The sequence below is a fragment of the Rhinopithecus bieti genome, unplaced genomic scaffold (assembly GCF_001698545.2).
Source record: "Rhinopithecus bieti isolate Rb0 unplaced genomic scaffold, ASM169854v2 scaffold_78508, whole genome shotgun sequence".
Taxonomy (NCBI): domain Eukaryota; kingdom Metazoa; phylum Chordata; class Mammalia; order Primates; family Cercopithecidae; genus Rhinopithecus; species Rhinopithecus bieti.
In genome coordinates, this window is record NW_016829854.1 from 403,299 (window position 1) to 426,279 (window position 22,981).

The following is a 22,981-nucleotide window of genomic DNA, read 5'->3' on the forward strand; positions in this document are numbered from 1 at the left end:
GTGAAACCCCGTCGCTGCTAAAAATTAAAAAATGAGCTGGGCTTCGTGGTGGGTGCCTGTAATCCCAGCTACTCGGGAGGCTGAGGCAGGAGAATCACTTGATCCCAGGAGGGGGAGGTTTAGTGAGCCCAGATCATGCCATTGCACTCCAGCCTGGGTGAAAGAGCAAAATTTTGTCTCCAAAAAAAAAAAAAAAAATGGCCGGGCACGGTGGCTCAAGCCTGTAATCCCAGCACTTTGGGAGGCCGAGACGGGCGGATCACAAAGTCAGGAGATCAAGACCATCCTGGCTAACACGGTGAAACCCTGTCTCTACTAACAAATACAAAAAACTAGCCAGGTGAGGTGGCAGGCGCCTGTAGTCCCAGCTACTCGGGAGGCTGAGGCAGGAGAATGGCATGAACCTGGGAGGCGGAGCTTGCAGTGAGCTGAGATCCGGCCACTGCACTCCAGCCTGGGCGACAGAGTGAGACTCCGTCTCAAAAAAAAAAAAAAAAATTAAAAAATTAGCCGGGCATGGTATCAGGTGCCTGTAATCCCAGCTACTCAGGGAGGCTGAGGCACGAGAATTGCTTGAACCCGGGAGGCAGAAGTTGCAGTGAGCTGAGATTGTGCCCACCACGCTCCAGCCTGAGCGACAGAGTGAGACTGTCTCAAAAAAAAAAAGCCGTCAATGGTTGTCCGCACCCATCTATACTCCTACCTGGTGAGTTAAACCTTACAAATTTCTGATACTATCAAACTTTTAATTTTGGTTAATCTGATGAGTGAAAAATGGAACTTTCTTGTTTAAATTTCCCTTATAGTGAGGATGAGCACCTTCATGTGTTTGATGGCCAGTTTTGTTTCTTCTTTTTAGTAGGGGTTTGGGGGACAGGATCTCGCTCTGTCTCCTAGGCTGGAGTGTAGTGCTGTGATCTCAGCTCACTGCAACCTCCGCCACCCAGGTTCAGATGATTTTCCCACCTCAGCCTCTGGAGTAGCTGGGACAACAGGTGAGTACCACCATGCTCAGCTAATTTTTGTGTTTGTTTGTTTTTGAGACAGAGTCTCACTCTGTCACTCAGGCTGGAGTGCAATGGCATGGTCTCGGCTCACTGCAACCTCTGCCTCCCGGGTTCAAGTGATTCTCCTGCCTCCGCCTCCCAAGTAGCTGGGACTACAGGTGCGTGCCACCATACCTGGCTAATTTTTGTATTTTTTTGTAGAGACGGGGTTTCACTGTTGGCCAGGCTGGTCTCAAACTCCTGACCTCATGATCCGCCCGCCTCAGCCTCCCAAAGTGCTGGGATTACAGGTGTAAGCCACTGTGCCAGGCCTATTAAGTTTTGTATTTTTTGTAGAGAAGGGGTTTTGCCATGTTGCCCAGGCTGGTCTCGAACTCCCGACCTCAAGTGATCTGCCCCCGCCCAGCCTCCCGAAGTGCTGGGATTACAGGTGTGCCACTGTGCCTGGCCTACTAGATTCTGATATACGTGAGTTCTGGATTTTGTTTTTGTTTTTAGAGATAGGATCCAGCTCTGTTGCCCAGGCTGTAGAATCATGGCTCGTTGCAGCCTTGACCTCCCAAGCTCAAGTGATCCTCATACCTCAGCCTCTTTTTTTTTTTTTTTTTTTTTTGAGACGGAGTCTCGCTCTGTCGCCCAGGCTGGAGTACAGTGGCCAGATCTCAGCTCACTGCAAGCTCCGCCTCCTGGGTTTACGCCATTCTCCTGCCTCAGCCTCCCGAGTAGCTGGGACTACAGGCGCCCGCCACCTCGCCCGGCTAGTTTTTTGTATTTTTTAGTAGAGACGGGGTTTCACAGTGTTAGCCAGGATGGTCTCGATCTCCTGACCTCGTGATCCGCCCGTCTCGGCCTCCCAAAGTGCTGGGATTACAGGCTTGAGCCACCGCGCCCGGCACCTCAGCCTCTTGAGTAGCTGGGACTACAGGTACATGCCACCACACCTGGCTAATTTTAAGGTTTTTTTGTATCTTGCCATGTTGTCCGGGCTGATTTCAAACTCCTGGCTCAAGCAGTCTTCCTGCCTCTGCTTTCCAAAGTGCTAAGATTACAGGCATGAGCCACTGTAACTGGCTGAGTGTGTTTCTGGACTCTTAAACTCTTCCACTGATTTCCCCCACTTTTAACTTCTATGACAATACCATACTTAAAAATACCTTTATTTATTTATTTATTTATTTATTTATTTATTTATTTATTTATTTATTTTTGAGATGGAGTTTCACTCTTGTTGCCCAGGCTAGAGTGCAATGGCGTGATCCTGGCTCACCACAACCTCCACCTCCCCGGTTCAAGCGATTCTCCTGCCTCAGACTCCGGAGTAGCTGGAAATACAGATGCCCGCCACCATGCCCAGCTAATTTTCTATTTTTAGTAGAGACGGAGTTTCTCCATGTTGGTCAGGCTGGTCTCGAACTCCCGACCTCAGGTGATCTGGCCGCCTTGGCCTCCCAAAGTGCTGGGATTACAGGCGTGAATCACTATGCCCAGCAAAAATATCTCTTTTTAGACAAGGTGCGGTGGCTTATGCCTGTAATCCCAGAACTTTGGGAGGCTGAGGTGGGAAGATCACTTGAATCTGGGAGGTTGGGGTTAGAGTGAGCTGTGATCCTGCCACTGCACTCCAGCCTGGGTGACAGCAAGACCCTATCTCAAAACAACAAAACAACCACCACAACAACAACCACTACTCCCCCATCCCCCCCCCTTTTTTTTTGAGATAGAGTCTTGCTTTGTCACCCAGGCTGGACTGCAATGGCGTGATCTCGGCTCACTGCAACCTCTGCCTCCCGGATTCAAGTGATTCTCCTGCCTCAGCCTTCCAAGTAGCTGGATTACAGGCACCCGCCACCATGCCTGGCTAATTTTTTGTATTTTTAGTAGAGACAGGTTTTCACTATGTTGTCCAGGCTGGTCTCAAACTCCTGACCTCAAATCATCCACCCGCCTTGGCCTCCCAAAGTGCTGGGATTACAGGTGTGAGCCACTGCACCAGGCAACCACCTTATTTTAACTGTGGAAAATTTCAAACTCATACAAGAGTATATGTATGTATTTATGTATCATGAACCCATCAGCAGGTTCAACAATTATCAGTTTGTAGCTAATCTTGTTTCAACTAAATCCCCACCTACTTACTTTCACTGCCTACTCCCAATTATTTGGAAGCAGGTGCCAGAGTAATTTCATCCCTACCGTATCTCTATGTATCTCTACAACACAAGGACTCTTAAAAAAGAAAACAAAAGGTGTGATGGCTCACGCCTGTAGTCCCAGCACTTGGGAGGGTGAGGCAGGGGGATCACCCGAGGTTAAGAGTTCGAGAGCAGCCTGGCCAACATGGTGAAACCCCGTCTCTACCAAAAAAATCTAAAAAATTAGTCAGGTGTGGTAGTGTGTGCCTGTAATCCCAGCTACTTGGGAGGCTGAGGCAGGAGAAACCGGGAGGCTGAGCTTGCAGTGAGCCGAGATCACACCGTTGCACTCCAGCCTAGGCTACAATAATGAAACTCCGTCTCAAAAAACAAAACAAAACAAGACAAAACAACAACAACGAAAAGAAAACAAAACCAAACTCTGGCAGTTTATGTTTTGAATAAACTAAATCATTTGTCCTGTGGTTTCCCTGTCTGGATTTTGCTGATTGCTCCCTGTGCGTGTGAATTAATTGAACCATACTTTTAAAATTACTATAATTTCATGTTAATATGTACAAAATCTGGTATGTCAATTTCCCCAATCTTTTTCAAAATTCTAGATGCCACTACTTGTGCTTTTGCTCTTCCATAGGAACTTTAGAATTAACTTGGCAAATTACAGAACAGAACCCACCGGGACTTTCATTGGAATTGCCTCGACCCTTTCTTTTTTGTTTTGAGAAGAGTCTTGCTCTGTCGCCCAGGCTGGAGTGCAGTGGTGCAATCTTGGCTCACTGCAACCTCCACCTCCCGGGTTCAAGTGATTCTCCTGCCTCAGCCTCCCAAGTAGCTGTGATTACAGGCCCGCGCCAGCACGCCCGGCTAATTTTTGTACTTTTAGTAGAGATGGGGGTTTCAACATTTTGGCCAGGGTGGTCTCGAACTCGTCGCCTCAAGTGATCTGCCTATCTCGGCCTTCCAAAGTGCTGGGATTACATGCGTGAGCCACCGCACCCAGCCTAGGGCTAAAGTTTTGAATCTTTAGCTTTTGCTGGTATTATGAAGGGGGTTGTTTTGTTGTGCTTGTTGCTTCTATTTTCTAATTGATTAAAAAAATTAAGATGGTGGGGGTGGTCTCGTTATGATATCTACGCTGTCCTGGAACTCTTGGTCTCAAGGGATCCTTCTGCTTTAGCCTCCTGAGTAGCTGGGATTACAGGTGAGCGCCACGAAGCCTGGCCTCTAATTATCGGTGATGTATAAAAAGAACAGACCTTCTTCATTCGAATCCCGTCTTCTCCATCTGTTATGTGATTTTGGACATGTTTGTTCAACTTCTCCGAGCCTTTGTTTTCTTTTTACCACATGGGGATCATAAAGCCGGGATGCAGTTGGGAATAAAACCGGATAAAGCACCCAACGAACAAGATTAGGGCAGGGCCTGGGTAAAAGGTTTGAAAGACACATGCACGATTGGGAAGGACGCTACGGGCGAGTCTATGTTGCATGAAGGAGAGTCCATGTTAAGACGAGTGAACTCCTCTGAACCTTTAAGGGATAATGCACAACCATAACGAGAATAATTTTTAAAAATAAAGTTTTCTTCCCTGAAAGCTTGGGGATGTCCAGGATGCGCGCCATTCTGTGATCTAAGTCGACTTTCCACCTCTTCAGTTGGTACCACCTTTCCCAAAGAGTTTGGAGCAGAGCACTCTGGTCTTCGTAGTAATTTACTCCTAAGGGCTGTTCCAGTGGACTCACGCAGGCGCAGGAGACTACACTTCCCAGGAACTCCCGGCCTCGTTGTTCGCTGGTACCGCCTTCTGACTTCCGGTATTGCTGCGCTCTGTAGGGCCAATCGGGAGCCTGAAATTGCTTTCCCGGAGCTCTGATTGGTGCATTCGACTAGGCTGCCTGGGTTCAAAATTTCAACGATATTGAATGAGTCCCGCGGCGGGTTGGCTGGCGCTTCGTTGTCAGAACTGAGGAGAGGCTAGGTGAGCCGTGGGAAGAAAAGAGGAAGCAGCTGGGGCGCGGGTCTCCCTCCTCCCGGAGTTTAGAACGGCTGAAGTTTACCTTCCAGCTCCCAACGCCGTTCGCGCAGGTAGGCCTGGCTTCTGAGGCGGTTGCGGTGCTCGGTCGCCGTGCTCGGTCGCCGCCTAGGCGGGGCAGGGTGGGAGCAGGGGCTTCGGGCCACCCTTCTCTTGGCGACAGGATTTTGCTGTGAAGTCCATCCGGGAAACGGGGGGAAAAAGGGGCTGCGGGAGGCTATCGGCTAATAAAGGTAACGATAATTATTATTACCATGCTAACAGGTTATAAACATTGACTGAACTAAGTACCCTGCGTGCCCGTTCTCATTTAATTTCCTCGCCAAGCCAATGTAGTTGGTGCTATTCTTGGTCCCTCTTGACGGAAACGGAGGAAGGAGGAAGGAGGAGGATACTGAGGGCCAGAATCTAGATAAATTTCGAGAAATGGGTGATACAGTAGCCCTGCCCTCAGGAAGTGTGGCGTTTGATGGAGGAAAATGGGTAGTCACAAATAAGGACATTTCAAAACTGTTGTCTAAAACAAAGATGATTAGACGGTGTGAGAACATAATTGAGGGAGAGTTTAAGTCCATTTGGTGTTGTCTTCTATTTGGGATTTAAAATTCATTATATGTTATCCATATTTGTCCAGCGCTCTCTTTTTGTATGGAATCACCAGATATTCCCTTTCTCATTTCCTTTCTCAACATTTATAGATTGGAAGGGGGAAGGAAAACCAAACCAGGTTATAATATTGTAGAATTGGTTTACCCCCTTTTTTCTTGACATATAACGTCTTGTTTTCCACATATAATTTTCTGGTAGTTCAGTAACATGGACTTCCCCAAATCAGGCCTACTTAGGATAGAAAAGGATTTTTGACTCCTAGATTTTGCTTTAAGACCAGCTCTTGGTTTACTTCCTGGTTCACCCTTACCTTTTCTTGACATCCTATGGCCTCTCTTTGAATTTCTCTCACTCATCAAATGTTGTCAAAAATAGGACTATTTGCTGCTGTAGTAAGGATGTTCTTGTGTTGTGGCCTTAGTGTATTACACCACCCCCACGTCAGACTTAAGTCCGTCCCCCTGGTTGGTTTGGATGAGTCAGTTCAGTATTAAGATGGCATTCTTGGATCAAAATTATGTGGCTCTCAGGTAACTCAACCATTTAGTTGTCCTTTGAGGGTACTGCGTGCTCAGATTGGCATGAGATATACAGATGTGTGATGTACTCAAAGGTTTTTTGGTATGTTTGGGGACAAAAACATGGTTTGAAATTGGCAAGTGAGAATCAGAACAAGACAGGACACCATCTGAGTACTCTACTGTTTTGTATTCTAAGTGTCCGGACAATTTAGAGGTGAGGGAGATCAAGAGCCAGTTTGTGTTTCTGTGCTTCACAAAGCCACTCTTGCCCAATTCTTGATAAGCAAGAGTTTGGTTAGACAGGGACTGAAACAATCCTGGTACATAGGAATCACCCACTAAATACCTGTTGAATTGAGTAGGCAGGAAGGCACTATCTGAATTGACTACAAAATTGCGGGTATGAAAAACTGGATTGTACTCAACTAGGTTGGTAATTTTGTTTAGACTTTCAAATTATCTGAATAGGGTTTATTTGGCCAACCTTATGCTTACATCTGTGTATTTCAACCTTGATAAAATTAATTTATTGCAGTTAAGTTTGTCCAGGATTATGTGAGAGAGCCCTTCATTTCTTGTTTAGGTACCAGGAGATGTTCAGAGTTTGTCTATATCTCCTGGTTAATTTTCCTTCAGCTTTTTCTGGGTCTCTTCCCTAATTCTCTTTGAATTCCTGGGAGAAAGAGGAGGGAGATTTAAATGCCCTTTGACATACTTAATTTTCTTTGCTATGGGTAAAGTTAGGAAGCAAAATTGACTATATATAGAGTTTTTTTTGTTGTTGTTTTGTTTTTTTGAGATTTCAGCTCACTGCAACTTCTGCTTCCCCTGTTCAAGCAATTCTCCTACCTCAGCCTCTCGAGTAGTTGGGATTATAGGGACCTGCCACCACACCTGGCTTTTTTTTTTTTTTTTTTTTTTTGAGATGGTGTATCTCTCTGTTGCCTAGGCTGGAGTGCAATGGTGTGGTCTTGGCTCACTGCAACCACTGTCTCTCAGGTTCAAGCAGTTCTCCTGCCTCAGCCTCCTGAGTAGCTGGGACTACAGGCGCGTGCCACCACACCCAGCTAATTTTTTTGTATGTTTAGTAGCGACGGAGTTTCACCGTGTTAGCCAGGATGGTCTTGATCTCCTGACCTCATGATCTGCCTGCCTTGGCCTCCCAAAGTGCTAGGATTACAGGCGTGAGCCACCGCGCCCAGCCTAATTTTTGTATTTTTAGTAGAGATGGGGTTTCACCATGTTGGCCAGGCTGGTCTTGAACTCCTGACTTTTTGAGATGGTGTATCTCTCTGTTGCCTAGGCTGGAGTGCAATGGTGTGGTCTTGGCTCACTGCAACCACTGTCTCTCAGGTTCAAGCAGTTCTCCTGCCTCAGCCTCCTGAGTAGCTGGGACTACAGGCGCGTGCCACCACACCCAGCTAATTTTTTTGTATGTTTAGTAGCGACGGAGTTTCACCGTGTTAGCCAGGATGGTCTTGATCTCCTGACCTCATGATCTGCCTGCCTTGGCCTCCCAAAGTGCTAGGATTACAGGCGTGAGCCACCGCGCCCAGCCTAATTTTGTATTTTAGTAGAGATGGGGTTTCACCATGTTGGCCAGGCTGGTCTTGAACTCCTGACCTCAAGTGATCCACCTGCCTTGGGCTCCCAAAGTGCTGGGATTATAGGCGTGAGCCACTGATCCCGGCCTGTTAACCCTTTTTTTTTTTATTACAGAGAACTTGGAAACTGCTTCATCACTTTTCTACTTCTTCCAGGTTCTTGATACATATTTGCCAGACTTCAAGACTTAAGAAAAAGGGTGAAAGAGAAGATTGCAACTTTCAGTCAGGCCTCTAGGCCTGATAGACTGATTAAACCACAGGTAAGGCAGTGACCATAGGAAGAAGGAACATTAATATATCAACTTCGTAAGTGTTTAAATGACTTTAATTTTATAAAGTAACACATATTTTGGAAGGAAATTTATTTATTACGAAAAAGAAAATAAAATCACCCACTATCCCACCTCTCAGATAAACCGTGGTTAGCATTTTGATAGATTTCTTTATAATTTTTTTCTGTGTCTGTATAGTCATCCCTTGATATCCATCGGGAATTGGTTCTAGGACCTTCCCAGGATATCAAAATTCTCATATGCGGCTGGGTACGGTGGCTCATGCCTGTAATCCCAACACTTTGGGAGGCTGAGGCAGGCGGATCACCTGAGGTCAAGAGTTTGAGACCGGTTGGCCAACATGGCAAAATCCCATCTCTACTAAAAATACAAAAATTAGCTGGGTGTGGTGGTGCGCGCCTGTAATCTCACCTACTTGGGAGACTGAGGTAGGAGAATCCCTTGAACCTGGTAGACAGAGGCTGCAGTGAGCCAAGATCTCATCATTGCACACCAGCCCGGGCAACTGAACAAGACTCTTGTCTCAAAACAAACAAAACAAAATTCTCAGATGCTCAAGCCCTGATACAAAATGATGTGTAGTATTTGCATATAGCTTATGTACATACTCCCATATACTTTAAATTATCTCTAGATTACTTATAATACCTAATACAATGTTAATACTATGTAAATAGTTGTTATACTGTATTGTTTAGGGAATAATGACAAGAAAAAATGTCTAGGCTGGGCATAGTGGCTCAGGCCTGTAATCCCACCACTTTGGGAGTCTTAAATAGGAGGATTGCTTGAGGCCAGGAGTTTGAGACCAGTCTGGGCAACATAGTGGCATCCTGTCGCTACAAAAAAAAAAAAATCATAAAAAAATTTTGCTAGGCATGGTGGCACCTACTTGTAGTCCCAGCTACTCGGGGGGCCGAGGTGGAGGGTCACTTAAGCCAAGAAGTTTGAGGTTACAGTGAGCTGACGGTGCCACTACACTCCAGCCTGGGTGGCAGAACGAGACCCTGTCTCAAAAAAAAGTCTACATATGCAGTAAAGATGCAGTTTTATTTTTTTTTTCTGAGACGGAGTTTCGCTCTTGTTGCCCAGGCTGGAGTGCAATGGCGTGATCTCAGCTCACCACAACCTCCACCTCCCGGGTTCAAGCGATTCTCCAGTCTCAGCCTCCCAAGTAGCTGGGATTACAGGCATGTGCCACCATACCCAGCTAATTTTGTATTTTTAATAGAGATAGGGTTTCTCCAGGTTTGTTAGGCTGGTCACCAACCCCCGACTTTAGGTTATCTGCCCACCTCTGCCTCCCAAAGTGCTGGGATTATAGGCATGAGCCACCGTGCCTGGCCTTGCAGTTTTTTTATTTCCCCAAATATTTTTGATCTGCAGTTGATTGAATCCACAGACATGGAACCCATAGATACAGAGAGCCCACTGTCTTTTAATTTTTTTAAAAAATCATACACTAAAATCTTTTGTTAATTTTTTCAACTTTTTTTTTTTGAGTCGGAGTCTTACTCTGTCTCCCAGGTTGGAGTGCAGTGGCGCAATGTCTGGCTCAATGCAACCTCTGCCTCCCGGGTTCAAGCAATTCTCCTGCTTCAGCCTCCCGAGTAACTGTGATTACAGGCACCCGCCACCTTGCCCGGCTATTTTTGTGTTTTTAATAGAGACAGGGTTTCACCATATTGGCCAGGCTGGTCTCAAACTCCTGACCTCGTGATCCGCCTGCCTTGGCCTTCCAAAGTGCTGGGATTACAGGCTTGAGCCGCTGTGCCCGGCCCCTAATTTTTTTGACTTAATAATCAGGCTATGAATATTTTCCCGTGTCATTAATAAATTTTCTTCTCTTTTCTTTTTTGTTTTTTTGAGACAGGGTCTTGCTCTGTCACCCAGGCTAGAGTGTGCACTTAAGTGGCGTGATCACAGCTCACTACAGCCTCCATCTCCTGGGCTCAGGTGATCTTCCTGCCTCAGCCTCTCGAGTTGCTGAAACTACAGGTGCATGCCACTATACCTGGCCAAATTTTTCTGCAACATAATTTTTTTTTTTTTTTTTTTGAGATGGAGTCTCGCATTGTCACCCAGGCTGGAGTGCAGTGGCACGATCCCGGCTAACTACAACCTCTGCCTCCCATGTTCAAGCAATTCTCCTGCCTCAGCCTCCTGAGTAGCTGAGATTACAGGTGCCCGCCACCACACCCAGCTAATTTTTTGTATTTTTGGTAGAGACGGGGTTTCACCATTTTAGCCAGAATGGTCTCGATCTCCTCACCTCGTGATCTGCCCGCTTCGGCCTCCCAAAGTGCTGGAATTACAGGCGGGAGCCACCGCGCCTGGCTCTGCAACATAATTTTAATGGCTATATGGTATTCCATTATTCGGTTCTTTATATTATTTTACCCAGTGAAATTGTTGGTCTAGAGAATGCGTATTTTTGCCCGGGCGTGGTGGCTCATGCCTGTAATCGCAGCACTTTCAGAGGCTGAGGCAGGCAGATCACCTGAGGTCAGGAATTCAAGACCAGCCTGGCTAACATGGTGAAACCCTGTCTTTACTAAAAATACACAAATTAGCCAGGCTTGATGGTGAGTACCTGTAATCCCACTTACTTGGGAGGCTGAGGCGGAAGAATCACTTGAACCTGGAAGGTGGAGGTTGCAATGAGCAGAGATCGTGCCATTGCACTATTGCAGCCTAGGCAACAGAGCGACGAGACTCCATCTCAAAAAACAAACAAACAAACAAAAACAGAAACAAAAAACATTTTTAAAACTTTTGACATGTAACACCAAATTGCCTTATAGGAAGATTATGCTGATTTACCTAAAACAGTATATATTCACATAGGCATAAATGTATAATTTAAAATAGGTAATATATTTGCATGGTGCAAAAATCAAAAGAATACAGAAAGCTTCATGGTTTAAAATCTTCCTCCAACCTTGTAACTTTCTTCTTCACCATCCATAGGTAAACCATCCATAGGTAAACACTTTTTTTTTTGGAGACAGTCTTACTCTGTCGACCAGGCTGGAATACAGTGGCACAATCTCAGCTTACTGCAACCTCTGCCTCCCTGGTTCAAGTGATTCTCCTGCCTCAGCCTCCCAAGTAGCTAGGATTACCGGTGTGTCACCACACCTGGCTAATTTTTGTATTTTTAGTAGAGATGGGGTTTTGCCATGTTGGCCAGGCTGATCTTGAACTCCTGACCTCAGGTGATCCATCTGCCTCAGCCTCCCAAAGTGCTGGGATTACAGGCATAAGCCATCTAATAAATGCTTTTATTAGGTTCTTGGGTTTGGGTGTTTGTGTGTATTCCCCAAACCAGATAGCTTTTGAAGGGTATAAATCTCTATAAAATGAAATGGCTGCCATTTGACTAGGATTGTAATCTGCAGCCCCACTGTCAACCATTACACACTTTTCAGCTTCATACTCTTGGAATATCAGATCACTTTGTGATTCGGCTAAGATTTCCTTTTAGTATTTTACAAAGCTCTGTGTCATTATTTGTCCTAGTAATAAACAGCATCACTGATTTCTATCTAGGTCCTATTAGTCATAGATGGTTTGTTGAGTTCTATGGATAAATTAAAGCAAAACTGAGTTTGTAACCCTTATAAAAGGGCAGTATGAAACATACAAGTTTGGGAGAGAAATGATAGGAAATATATTTGCCTGAAGTTTCTGGACAGTGATGAATTAGAACAAGTGTCCATGTGTCCTGTGCTGACTTCTGAGTGTTGGACAGTGAGGGATTGTCTTTGGATTTTAAATTGACCCAATTTTGGAAGCTTCATAGATCTGTTTCTGTAAACAGATCCAATTTCAACATAGAAGTTAGCAAACATAAATGTGGAAACACAAAGTCCATTAAACTTCCTTCAGACTTAGTTTGTGACTTTGATTAACAGTTAAAAATTGCATGCTGGATTATATTGCCATTTACTGACTGCTGCTAATCCCTTATATACAAGAAAAAAAATGTATGTGTTTTCTCCCTGGGTAAGGTGAAAATAACTCCACTCTATTTTACTTGTGGTAATGTAATAGGATCTCTTATCCCTTGTGAAAGTAGGAGAGGATGTCCCTGGAGAAATGGCACTGCCTGGGATGGGACCATCTTAACTAACTATACTTCTAATGAAGTCTTGTCTTATTCTGTTTATTCTATTACATTACCAGTTTAACTCATGACTTTCTCTTTAATAGAAATAGGCGAGTCATATCTCACTGGCTGGATAGCAAGGTGTTTGAGAGCATCTGTCACACCAAAGTCTTTGTTTTGCTTAGGAGCTGGTAGTCCACTATTTTACCCTGCTTAGAATGCACCCTCTTGCAGCTTTCCCCCACCCGATCTGAACCTGCACCTTTTGATTTATAGAGCTTGTCAAGACTAGTTATTTTTGGTTTGAGAGTGAAGAAAGATGGGAGGCAATGGGAGGTTAATTTCAGATGAATGTGGGAACAGGTTACATTGCTTTGTCTACAGTCTTCCTAATTTCTATTTGTCTTCCCCTTCCATTTATCTCTTACCCTAGAAAAAGTCAACGTTCATTCTTAGCTTGTAGAACTCTGCAGGTCTGTCTGTGTCTTTTTAGTATTACTTACATCAGGAAACCTTCTCTGATCCTCTTCTACCCTGTTGTCCTTCCCTGCACTTTCAGAGCGCTCTCTGTTTATGCCCTCTTGCAGCAAGGATAGCCCTATATTGTAATCGTTTGCATTCCCCCATTCAACTGTGTGTTCTTGGAGGGAAGAGATTTTTGTTGTTGTTGTTTGAGAGGGAGTCTCGCTATGTCCCCGGCTGGAGTGCAGTGGCGCAATCTCAGCTCACTGCAACCTCAGCCTCCCGAGTAGCTGGGATTAAAGGCACGTCTCCACCACGCCCGGCTAATTTACTCTACTAAAGTAGAGACGGGTTTTACCTTGTTGGCCTGACTGATCTCGAATTCCTGACCTCGTGATCCACCCGCCCTGGCCTCCCAAAGTACTGGGGTTACAGGCCTAAGCCACTGTGCCCGGCCAAGAGATTTTACAGCTATATCTCTGTCTGTCTATCTATCTATCTATCTATCTATCTATCTATCTATCTATCCATCCATCCTTTTAGTCTTCGCTTTTTTGGAAACAAAAATGGGCTATAAGACATGATGGATGACATTGAATAGGCAGTTTTTAGAGGAACCTAATTGGTTCATAGCATACAGGATAGGCTTTTTCCTTGGGTCTTTGTAGGAATATTGGTCATTAATTGGTCATTAATATTGGTCATACAACAGAGTCTTTCTAGTTTTGCAAGAATCTGAAACTGTGATAGATTCAGATAATTTTGAAATGTGAAGCTAATTCTCTTGCTTGGCAGCTTGATTTGTTTGGTGGAATGTGGTTGACGCATGTGTTTTTTTTTTTTTTTTTTTGTGAGACCTGTTGACAGAAATTCAATCTTGATTAAGGGGCGCAGGAAGGCATCCAGTTCCCACCATGCCTGGGGCTCTCTCGTTTGAACAGCTGCCTTTGGCTCTGGCCTGTTCCATTTCCCACTAGGCCCTGTGGACTTTAATTTTGATAGGTTTCACATCCTAATGTTTATTATTTCTGGGGGAGGTAGTGTCGTGAAACTGAAATGACCCAGTAGATAACTTTTGGTTTTCTTGATGTACTTGTGCTATCAGCCTTCATTGAAGAGAGTCAGACTTCTCAATGGATATGTATTTATTTATTCTGTTTTTCCAGGGAGAGGGGATGGTCTCCTGAGTTGGCCATTCTAGACCAAAATATAGCTTAAAAGAAGCTTTTTTAAAAAATAGATCATGTTAGGAAAATAATATTTTGTTTTTAAAATTTCACTTAAACATTAAGTGTACTTAGGTTTGCACCCCTCGCCTTTTGTCCACCACTAATCAAATGTAGTCTTAGACCTCAGAGGACACCTTTCTTCTGCTGCTTGAACCCTCTTCATAGTCTCTTTACTCTAGAATATCACTGAAGTTTTATCTAACCTCCATCTTATATAGAGGAAAAACTTTATTTGCAAAAGTACACTTAGAAAAAAAGGAATAAGGGATTTTTAAAAAAAAAAATTTATGGAAAGATTCAGATCAGAGCTTTCCAAATAAATTTAGAACAAGATTTGTAATTTGCTCAAGTTTTCTTTATGAGCGTTTCAGGGAAGCTTAGGTTTCGAAAAGGGCAGAGTTTGTCTTTGTTGAACAGGATCATACGATTTGTTTACATTCCTCCTTTTTGAAGCAATGTTTATAGGAAAACTTGTGCATTAGAGAGACCTCAGATTTTGGAATCCTACAGACCTGGTCTTTTAAAACTCGACACTGCTATGTATTAGTTTGATGATCTTGGAATAGCGTAACTTCTCTGAGCTTGTTTCCTTGTTCATAAAATGGTGATGGTAGCATCTATTTATAAAGACATCGATCTATCGTCTATATTGTTAATGCAGTTTAAATGAGATGATTTATGTGAAGTGTCTGGTAAGGTGCCTTGCCTACAGTAGACAGTATTTGGAAGTTATTGTCTCTTGCTCCATGACATTTGTTATTTATCTATTTAAATGTCCATTTTTAAATAAATATGACAGGCAGTAGATAAGAACACCACCTTCAGGGTCTATTCCGTTTGGAATCCTGGCTTTACTGCTTCTTAGCTGCATGACTACGAATAAGTAGTAAATCTCTCTGTGCCTCAAGTCCCTCATTATAGAATGAAAATAATAATAGTACCTACTTTATAGGATTATTGTGAGGATTTAGTGAGTTAATACATTTAAGATACTGTCATCAGTGTCTGGCATGTTGTAAGTGCTCATTAAGTAATAGCTGTTGGCCAGGCGTGGTGGCTTATGCCTGTAATCCCAGCACTTTGGGAGGCTGAGGTGGGTGGATCACTTGAGGTCAGGAGTTCAAGACCAGCCTGGCCAAGTTGGTGAAACCCCGTCTCTACTAAAAATACAAAAAGTTAGTTGGGCATGGTGGCGGGTGCCTGTGATCCCAGCTACTCAGGAGGCTGAGGCAGGAGAATCGCATGAACCCAGGAGGCAGAGGTTGAAGTGAGCCGAGATTGTGCCACTGCACTCCAGCCTGGGCAACAAGAATGAAACTCTGTCTCAAAAAAAAAAAAAGAAAAAAGTTAATAGCTGTTTTATTTTAACTTTTCAAATTTATATACCCTTTTACTTTTATTATTTTATTTTATTTTATTTATTTATTTTTTTTGAGATGGAGTCTCGCTCTGTCGCCTGGGCTGGAGTGCAGTGGCCGGATCTCAGCTCACTGCAAGCTCCGCCTCCCAGGTTTACGCCATTCTCCTGCCTCAGCCTCCCGAGCAGCTGGGACTACAGGCGCCCACCACCTCGCCCGGCTAGCTTTTGTATTTTTTAGTAGAGACGGGGTTTCACCGTGTTAGCCAGGATGGTCTCGATCTCCTGACCTTGTGATCTGCCCGTCTCGGCCTCCCAAAGTGCTGGGATTACAGGCTTGAGCCACCGCACCCGGCCTGTTGTTGTCTTTTAAGAGACAGAGTCTCACTCTGTTGCTCAGGCTGGAGTGCAGTGGTGCAATCATGGGTCACTGTGGCCTCGAACTCCTGGACTCAAATGATCCTCCCACCTCAGCCTCCTGACTAGATGGGACTACAGACACACACCACCATGCCCAGCTACTTAGGAGGTTGAGGAGGGAGGATCCTTTGGGCCCAGGAGTTCGAGTCTAGTCTGAGCAACATAGCAAGACCCTATGTCTTTAAAAAACAGAGATGAAAAAGAAAGAAAAAAGGATGTGAAGGGTTAAATTTGAACACTTTACAGGTAGTTTTCAGCATCATGCTTTGGTGGAATCATGGTTTTGTGGCTAAGTGGGGTTGCTGCATATTACATTCCTGCCTCTTCCTTCCCCCAGCTTTAGTCGTCTTCATTACATTCATGCCTGGGAAGTGTTCCCAGTGACCTGAGTTAGGCATTAAGATCATGGGAATCCAAGATTTTCCCATGTCTTCTAGCATATTTGTTCACAAGAAAAGGAAAATTTCCTCCTTGCAGCAAGGCGTTTTTAAAACAGTCAGTCACTGTGGAATCTTTCACTGAAAAATCCTTTGAATAGAAATGTGGTCAAGGAGAGGAAAGGTATCAGCAGTGATACTACCTTACGATAGTGTATTTCATAGCAGTTGAAGTACCTTCTTATTTGGTTATGGTAAGAAGGTAGGCAGAGAGTTAGTGACTTGCCTATTGTAACATACATGTGGTAAATGCCAGAGAGGGCATTCTGGACTTCTGTTAGTTGGGATTGCTTTTGACTACAGGTGACAGAAAATGTGACTATAATGGTTTATTCAAAAATTATTATTTTCTGAGATGAAGTCTTACTCTTGTCGCCCAGGCTGGAGTGCAATGGCGTGATCTCAGCTCACTGCAACCTTCGCCTCCTGGGTTCAAACGATTCTCCTGCTTCAGCCTCCTGAGTAGCTGGGATTACAGGCACCTGCCACCACACCCAGCTAATTTTTGTATTTTTATTAGAGACAGGGTTTCACTATGTTGGCGAGGCTCGTCTCAAACTCCTGATCTCAGGTGATCCGCCTGCCCTTGGCCTCCCAAAGTGCTGGGATTACAGGCGTGAGCCACTGTGCCTGGCCTATTTTTTTATTATAAGAAATCTGTTGGCCGGGCGTGGTGGCTCAAGCCTGTAATCCCAGCACTTTGGGAGGCCGAGGCGGGCGGATCACAAGGGCAGGAGATCGAGACCAACCTGGCCAACACGGTGAAACCCCGTCTCTACTAAAAAATACATAAAACTAGCCGGGCGAGGTGGCGGGCGCCTGTAGTCCCAGCTACTCGGGAGGCTGAGGCAGGAGAATGGCGTGAACCCGGGAGGCGGAGCTTGCAGTGAGCTGAGATCTGGCCACTGCACTCCAGCTTGGGTGACAGAGCGAGACTCCGTCTCAAAAAACAAAAAAACAAAAAACAACAAAAAAAAAAAAAAAAAAAAAAAACTTTTTTAAAGGAAACGGGAAAATTAAAAAAAAAAAAAAAAAGCGGACATGGAAAATTGAAAAAAAAAACACCAGAAAGCCTAGAGGTATATAAGGTAGCTGATATTTGATCTTTAATAGTCATTAGCTCCTGATATTTAAGGCTTATGTTTATTATTCTCTTGGCCATCTACTCATGTCATACTAGATGACTGCCTAGCTCCGCTTGCCTTGAAGGAAGAAGAAGGATGGGAAGGGAAAGGCAGGAATATGGCTATTAGCTGTTTTCAGGAAAGAAAAACTTTTCCTAGGATCCTCCTCAGCAGATTTTTTTTTTTTTTTTTTTTTTTTTTTTTGACGGAGTCTCGCTCTGTCGCCCAGTCTGGAGTGCAGTGGCTGGATCTCCGCTCACTGCAAGCTCCGCCTCCTGGGTTCACGCCATTCTCCTGCCTCAGCCTCCTGAGTAGCTGGGACTACAGGTGCCTGCCACCGTGCCCGGCTAAGTTTTGTATTTTAGTAGAGACGTGGTTTCACCGTGGTCTTGATCTCCTGACCTTGTGATCCGCCCGCCTCGGCCTCCCAAAGTGCTGGGATTACAGGCGTGAGCCACCGCGCCCGGCCTCAGATTCTTAACTTAGTTCTCATTGGCCAGAACTGCCCCATGGCTACCCCAAGCTTGGAAAGTGGCTATCAAGGAGGTAACTTCCATTTTAATGTACTTACTACTGTTTTGGTCATGGTCAATGAAAAATATTTAATCATACCTTGACTTCAGCCATGTTAATTTTTAATTCTCTATACTTAGAGTTCATACTGTATAATTTAAACAAACTGTCTTATTTATTGTGTATGATAGGACTTTAGTGTCTATGTAGTGTTAAGTTCCTTTGTGTCCAGGACTATATATACTTATTTTCTTATTTTTTTTTTTGAGACGGAGTCTCTCACTGCCTCCCAGGCTGGAGTGCAGTGGCGCGATCTTGGCTTGCTGCAAGCTCTGCCTCCCAGGTTCACACTATTCTCCTGCCTCAGCCTCCCGAGTATCTGGGACTACAGGCGCCTGCTAGTTTTTTGTATTACCTCGCCTGGCTAGTTTTTTGTATTTTTTAGTAGAGACGGGGTTTCACCGTGTTAGCCAGGATGGTCTCAATCTCCTGACCTCGTGATCCACCTGTCTCGGCCTCCCAAAGTGCCGGGTTTACAGGTGTGAGCCACCGCACCTGGCTGCTTACATTTACTTTTTGTGTGAGGATATAGAGTGTCATACTTGAATGTTACTGAGAAAGGAACCCAGGTATCTTTAAGCCTACAGCTTATGGCCCCTGGCAAATACACACTATTGTGAACCACTGGCAAAAAGCTTATTGAGTTAAGCTGAATAATGAAAGTAGAAATGGAAGTGAGAGGAAAATTCAGAATGGGGATACTAAAGAACCCCTATTCCAGACAGAAGACTGTGGAGAATGGATTTACTTGGAAATAAATACATATTCTTTTCTATGCAAATAGAGAGCTTAACTTCATGAACACACTTCTTTAATTCGCAAGGTAAGAGGGCAGAAGGGTGTAGAAAGAACATTGTGTTGAAGTCAGGAGCCTGAGGCTCTGTTTTTTTGTAACTGTGTGATACTGGGCAAGTCATTTAATCTTTCTGATCTTCTAGGATGGGAATAATTGCTGCTTTACAGGATTGTTCTGATTATCAGAAAGAATACATATTTAGTACATCATGGCACCTGGCATGTAATGAACACCTCTGGTAACTGTTTTTACCATGATCCTTAGGATTTTTGTTGTGTGATCTTGGAGAATCCCTTTTTGCTTTAAATTAATATCTTATAGCCTGCAAAGGTTAGGTGTCAATCAAAGTTTCTTCCCAATTCTAAAATATCATGTTTCTACACTAAATACCTCAATTAGAGCATTGTTACAAAGATACTTGTGGAATTCTGGCTTCGGTGAACATAGGAGAGACCATGGGAAGATGACATTTTCTGGGGTCTAGATTGATATCACTATATAAACGAAATATTTGTTATAACAAATGTTTCTGGCTGGGTGCAGTTGCTTATACCTGTAATCCCAGCACTTTGGGAGGCCGAGGCGGGCAGATCACCTGAGGTCAGGAATTCCAGACCAGCCTGGCCAACATGGTGAAACCCCATCTCTACTAAAAATACAAAAATTAGCCGGGTGTGGTGGCACGTGCCTGTAACCCCAGCTACTCAGGAGGCTGAGGGAAGAAAATTGCTTGAACCCAGGAGGTGGAGGTTGCAGTGAGCCAAGATCGTGCCACCACACTCTAGCCTGGGCGACAGAGCAAGACACCGTCTCCAAACAAAACAAAACAAAAACAAAAAACAAAGGCCGGGCGCGGTGGCTCACGCCTGTAGTCCCAGCACTTTGGGAGGCCGAGGCGGGCAGATCACAAGCTGACACTGAGAAATCCTGTCTCTACTAAAAATACAAAAAATTAGCCGGGCGTGGTGGCGGGCACCTGTAGTCAATCGGGAGGCTGAGGCAGGAGAATGGCGTGAACCCAGGAGGCGGAGCTTGCAGTGAGCCTAGATGGCGCAACTGTACTCCAGCCTGGGTAATAGAGGAGACTCCGTCTCAAAAAAAAACAAAAAAGAGAAACAAAACAAAACAAAAAAAACCAACAACAGATATTTCTGAGACACTATAAGGACCAGAAGTACATTATTTTTATTGATTTATTTTATTTTATTTTATTTTATTTTATTTTATTTTTTTGAGACAGAGTCTCGCTCTGGCCCCCAGGGTGGAGTGCAGTGGTGCGATCTGGGCTCACTGCGGCCTCCCAGGTTGAAGTGATTCTCACCAAGTAGCTGGAACTACAGGTGCAGCCACCACCCCTGGTTAATTTTTGTATTTTTAGTAGAGACGGGGTTTCACCTTGTTGGCCGGGCTGTTCTCAGATTCCTGACCTCAGGTAATCCACCCGCCTTGTCCTCCCAAAGTGCTGGGATTACAGGCATGAGCCACCATGCCCGGCGCCCAGAAGTACTTTCTGAATTGCCCTAGTCCACTGAGAGAAGCTGTGAAATGCTGGCCAAACCACTGAGTGGCTATGTAGGTTGGGGGTAACTAATCTAATGATTTATCTCAGTGGATAGCTTATGTGGTATAGTTTAGAGAAAATGAGCACTGCAGTGCCCAGAGTTGGGGAGGGTTTGGGGAACTGGCACACTCCTGGTAATGTAAGTGGGTGGTTTTCTTCTGAGGGACATTTTCACAGTATGTGTCAAGAGCTTTGACCCAGCAGTTCCACCTCTTAAGACTTATCTTAAGGGAAGAATTATGGATGTGTACAGAAATTTAGCTACGAGGATGATGCTTTAGCAATATCTAAAGTGAAAATATTGGAAAAAGGGTGAAAATCAAGGATAAGTAATTATGGAACAGCTACAGCCATTAATTGATATGTCTATATTTATTGACATACAAGAATATTCATAATATTTGAAGCAGATTCAAACTGTTAATGATTTATTTAAAAAATAATAGTTTATATATAAGAGGGAGAAGACATCTGGAATAGTGTAGCATTATAGGTTTATTTATTATTTATTTATTTATTTTTGAGCCAGAGTTTTGCTCTTGTCGCCCAGGCTGGAGTGCAGTGCTTACTGCAACCTCCGCCGCCTGCGTTCAAGGGATTCCTATGCCTCAGCCTCCCAAGTGGCTGGGGTTACAGGTACCTGCTACCACGCCCAGCTAATTTTTGTATCTTTAGTAGAGACAGGGTTTCACCTTGTTGGCCAGTCTGGTCTCTGAACTCCTGACCTCAGGAGATCCACCTGCATAGGCCTCCCAAAGTGTTGGGATTATAGGCGTGAGCCATCGTGCCTGGCCTATTTTTTTTTTCCCCCAGCCTTTTTTTTTTTTTTTTAAATAACAGCTTTTTGTCTGTTTTTTTAAATGAGCATGCATTTGTATAATAAGGGTTTAAAGAAAGGTGTTAATTAACTTTTTTTTTTTTTTTTTTTTGAGACAGAGTGTCGCCCTGTCACCCAGGCTGGAGTGTAGTGGCACGATCTCGGCTCACTGCAGCCTCTGCCCTCCCGGGTTCAAGAGATTCTCCTGTTTCAACCTCCCAAGTAGCTCGGATTACAGGCATGTGCCACCATGCCCGGCTAATTTTTTTGTGTTTTTAGTAGAGATGGGTTTCACCATGTTGGCCAGGCTGGTCTCAAACTCCTGACCTCAGGTGATCCATCCGCCCTGGCCTCTCAAACTGCTGGGATTACAGGCGTGAGCCACTGCACCCCACTAGAAAGGTATTAATTTAAATAAACATTTATTCAGGTGATTACTGGCATCTACCTCCCTTCTAAGGTACAGATACTTTTGAGTACATGTTGTTCCCTAGATAAAAACAAATGGCTGTCCAGGCGCAGTGGCCCACACTTGGGAGGCTGAGGCGGGTGGATCATTTGAGGTCAGGAGTTTGAGACCAGCCTGGCCAACATGGTGAAATCCTGTCTCTACTAAAAACAAAAAATTAGCCAGGTGTGGCTGTGGGTGCCTGTAATTCCAGCTACTCAGGAGACTGAGGCAGGAGAATTGCTTGAACCCGGAAGACGAAAGTTGTGGTGAGTCAGGATCATGCCACTGCACTCCAGCCTGGGCGACAGAGTGAGACTCCGTCTCAAAAAAAAAAAGAAGACAAATGGCTCATTGGGTTTCATCGGCAAATTATTGGCCAGTGAGTGTGGCCTTTAGGCTATTTATCAGATTACTTTCAGCTATTTTATTAATTAACTAGATTGGGCTTGACTAGGATCGGATTGTAAACCTACACAGGTTTCCACAGGATAGAGTGCAAAACTTCGTACGCAGGAGTAGGGAGGGGCCTATTTGACTTGTTTCTTTATCCTTGCTTCTGTTCCTATGCTGCATGTTGTGCCTCTTATGTGTGTTTCAAAGTTGTCTTCTTTATACTCAGAAATAGTATTTTTTGAAAATATTTCTAAGAAAAGACCACTTATATTTGGCAAAACTGTATTGAGCTCTTACTATGTATAATGCACTGTGTTAAGTACCTTGATGGATGGATGGATGGATGAGATATACACAAGTAAATAAAATCTATCTTTGTTTTTAGGAACTTCGAGTATACTGGGAGAGACATTTACACATTTGACATAAAATTGCATGATAAGTGTTACAGCGGAGATGTAAACAAAGCACGATTGGCTTTGGAGAGGCAACAATTTTGTATGATAGGTGGAATTTGGGAAAGAGTTCACAGAGATTTGAACTGGACTTTGAATGATGGATAAGCTGTTGGTTGGTAGGCATAAAAATTAGTGGTGTATTTTAGAAATTGGGTTATTCAGGGCAGAGAGAGAATAAATTGGGCTAGAGAAGGCTAGAAATGAGAAAATGGTAAATTGAGGGAAAATAATGACATGGTGAATGTAAAACACCTAGCACAGTGTAAGTACTTATCAGACTTTGCCTCTTTCTTTTAAAAAACATTTTTAAGGCCGGGCGTGGTGGCTCACGCCTGTAATCCTAGCACTTTGGGAGGCCGAGGCGGGTGGATCACGAGGTCAGGAGATCAAGACCATCCTGGCCAACACGGTGAAACCCCGTCTCTACTAAAAAAAAAATACAAAAAATTAGCTGGGCGTGGTGGCAGGCGCCTGTAGTCCCAGCTACTCGGGAGGTCGAGGCAGGAGAATGGCGTGAACCCGGGAGGTGGAGCGAGACTCCATCTCAAAAAAAAAAAAAATAGTTTTTA

General features: G+C 44.3%; 1 protein-coding gene across 3 annotated transcripts in view; it reads left to right on the top strand.

Moving 5' to 3' along the window:
* Positions 1 to 5,047: 5,047 nt before the first annotated feature.
* Positions 5,048 to 22,981, top strand: part of TPX2 (TPX2 microtubule nucleation factor) — a 73,759-nt gene continuing 55,825 nt past the window's right edge. For 2 of the 3 annotated variants that reach the window (XM_017865073.1, XM_017865075.1), the window contains exons 1-2: positions 5,048 to 5,246; positions 8,084 to 8,190. The gene's annotated coding sequence lies outside the window, so the exon portion shown is untranslated. Of the gene's footprint in view, positions 5,427 to 8,083; positions 8,191 to 22,981 lie in introns of all 3 variants that reach the window. The other variant, XM_017865074.1, reaches the window with a different exon arrangement.